At 42.1% G+C, this 2,500-nt stretch overlaps 1 protein-coding gene across 3 annotated transcripts in view; it reads right to left on the bottom strand.

Moving 5' to 3' along the window:
* Positions 1-2,495: 2,495 nt before the first annotated feature.
* Positions 2,496-2,500, bottom strand: part of LOC117751519 (nardilysin-like) — a 20,844-nt gene continuing 20,839 nt past the window's right edge. For all 3 annotated transcript variants that reach the window (XM_034563434.1, XM_034563435.1, XM_034563436.1), the window contains one exon: positions 2,496-2,500. This exon is cut by the window's right edge. The gene's annotated coding sequence lies outside the window, so the exon portion shown is untranslated.

The following is a 2,500-nucleotide window of genomic DNA, read 5'->3' as shown; positions in this document are numbered from 1 at the left end:
AGAGGCGGAGGAGGAGGAGGAGAGAGAATGGCTTCCGACATGTGGAACGCAGCGCGAGCACAAAGACGTGACGCCTCTCCTCTGCTGGACCACCGGTTAGTTCATCTACTGGAAACGCTGCATGTGACTGACACACACACACACACACACACACACACACACACACACCTCCTGACCCAGAGAGGTGCTGAAGCCCTGCAGGCCGACGGCGGCGGAGGAAGCCACTTTGTCGTGTTCCTCAAAAAGCAGATACCAGCCGTAGGGTTTCTTTTCTCCCCTTTTTCACTAGTCACGGTGGGGGTGTCGTGGTTACAGACGGCAAGAGGGGTCCCTGTTCTCCTCCGTGTCAGCGTGGGTTCCCTCCGGGTTCTCCGGCAGGTCTAAGTTGTCTGTCTCCACATGAGCCCTGCGGTAGACTGGCCACCTGGACAGGTGAACCCGCCTTCAACGACAGCTGGGATCAGACACAGCATTACATATGATAAGCCGTTTGGGTGATGGATATTTAAACACACCTTTTATATAAAATAGGCCAAGGAGTCCAGTATTGAAGCTCCCCGGAGGATTAAACTCACCTTGATGATCCTCTAACGATGAGCTGTGTGTGTGTGTGTGTGTGTGTGTGTGTGTGTGTGTGGGGCTTTAAGTGAAATCTTTTTTGTCTACAATCACGTTCAAATTTAAATGCATCAAATACTAAAAAAAACACCAATAACCCCCCCACACGTGTAATGTGTGTTTAGTACTAATCAACTATGCCTGTTTGCATTCAAAAAGGGCAACAAAAAAAAAATACAATAAATTATTTGTATAACTAAACATATTAAAAAGGAAATCTATTCACTAAAAAGAGTATTTCTGAAGAGAGAAGATGAACTACGACATCTTTTATCGCCGTCGCCGAGGACGATGAAGCCGCAGTAAATCTATTCTAGTAAAATGCAGCTGATTTACTCCCCAATAAAAACCTCTTATCCATTCAGCGCCTCTAAAGAAGGATTAAACTAATGGAAACATCCCATAAAAAAAAAAAAGGGCTTTAACGCCAAAGTAAGTTCATTGAAGATGGCTGAACGCCAGGTGGCATTAAAACGACTTAAAAAAAAAAAGAAAGGCTAAAAAAAAAAGAAGTGTTTCTCATTATCACCAAAAATAAAGCCTCCGAGCTGAAACATCACGGGCAGCGCGCACACACACACACACACACACACACACGCACACGCAGCTGAAGTGTGCTGGTAAAGCGCGAGAAGGACCGAAGCTCAAACGCGTCCATAATATTCACAGGATTCATTATTTACTGGAGGCCAAGTGCCCCCATCTTTAATATCCTGTTTTCTCCACAGAGGAGATGGAGGAAGCTGATGAAGCAGGAGGAAGAGGAGGAGGAGGAGGAGGAGGAGGAGGAGGAGGCGCCGCCGCTCGGATCACAATGAACTGAACAAATTAAATTTGATGTCGTCGTCGTCACGAGAAGTTCTACCATATGATCAAGAACTGGACCATAACCCTCTTTTCTCATGTTGCTGTGCATTAATAATAAACTGCTACTTCATTAGTGTCAACACAACACCTGCATTTAAAATGTCACCCTCAGATGACACCCTGAAGCCGACTTCCACTGAAACATCTGGATTATGTAAAGTACACTTCTTTCTTTTCTCCCAGTGTCACATTGACAAAAGATCTCCCAAAGTGTGCGAACACCTAACTTTAACTGATCTTCTGTAACCAGAACCCGCCACTAATTCATTATTATAATTACCATTGTTTATACTTCATGGTGAATAAAGCAAATCAAAAAACACATTTTTACCAGTATTAGGCCGGTGGCTTGGGCCATTTTTACGCTAGAGACAAAAGAAAAAAAGAAAAGCTAAATATATATATATATATTAGTTAATATTGGACGTATATTTTTCCAGGTGACAAGAAACGTAATGCAGATATTGCTTTGAGTCTTCCGTACGTGTCAATAAACAATAAAATAAAAGGTAACCGGTTGCTTATTAAAAGTTGCGTTTGCAGCTCGTTTCTGCTGCCCCTAGTGGCCGAATACGGCGTTGCAGGTTTTAAAAAAAAGGGGAAAATATTGACAATTAAAATGTGTACGTTGGAGACATGAACCTGAACGCCACACGGGAGGAGAGTCTGAGAGTAGCTGAAAGGAGGATTCACACATCAATTAAACCGGCAGCTATTAAATAGCGAGTCACCTGCATGCAAACACTTCTGACTTATAATAATAATAAAAAAAATAAAAAAAGATGTGCTTGATTTGTGCACAGTGGACGTCTGCGTTTTATTATTTTTTTATTGCATATTGACGATTGTTTGCTAAATGGTGAATATATGAAGACGCCTTCCACCTTTAGTTTGAGCTGGTAGAATAAATTAAATCCACAACAAAAAAAAAATACTAATAATCTAAATGAACTTTCACAAGTGTGTTTTTCCTGCAGTCGGCACGTTGCTTCACTCGTTGATTTATTCTCTTTTT

This window comes from Cyclopterus lumpus, chromosome 22 (genome assembly GCF_009769545.1).
Source record: "Cyclopterus lumpus isolate fCycLum1 chromosome 22, fCycLum1.pri, whole genome shotgun sequence".
Lineage (NCBI taxonomy): Eukaryota > Metazoa > Chordata > Actinopteri > Perciformes > Cyclopteridae > Cyclopterus > Cyclopterus lumpus.
This window is presented reverse-complemented; position numbering and strand designations above follow the sequence as displayed.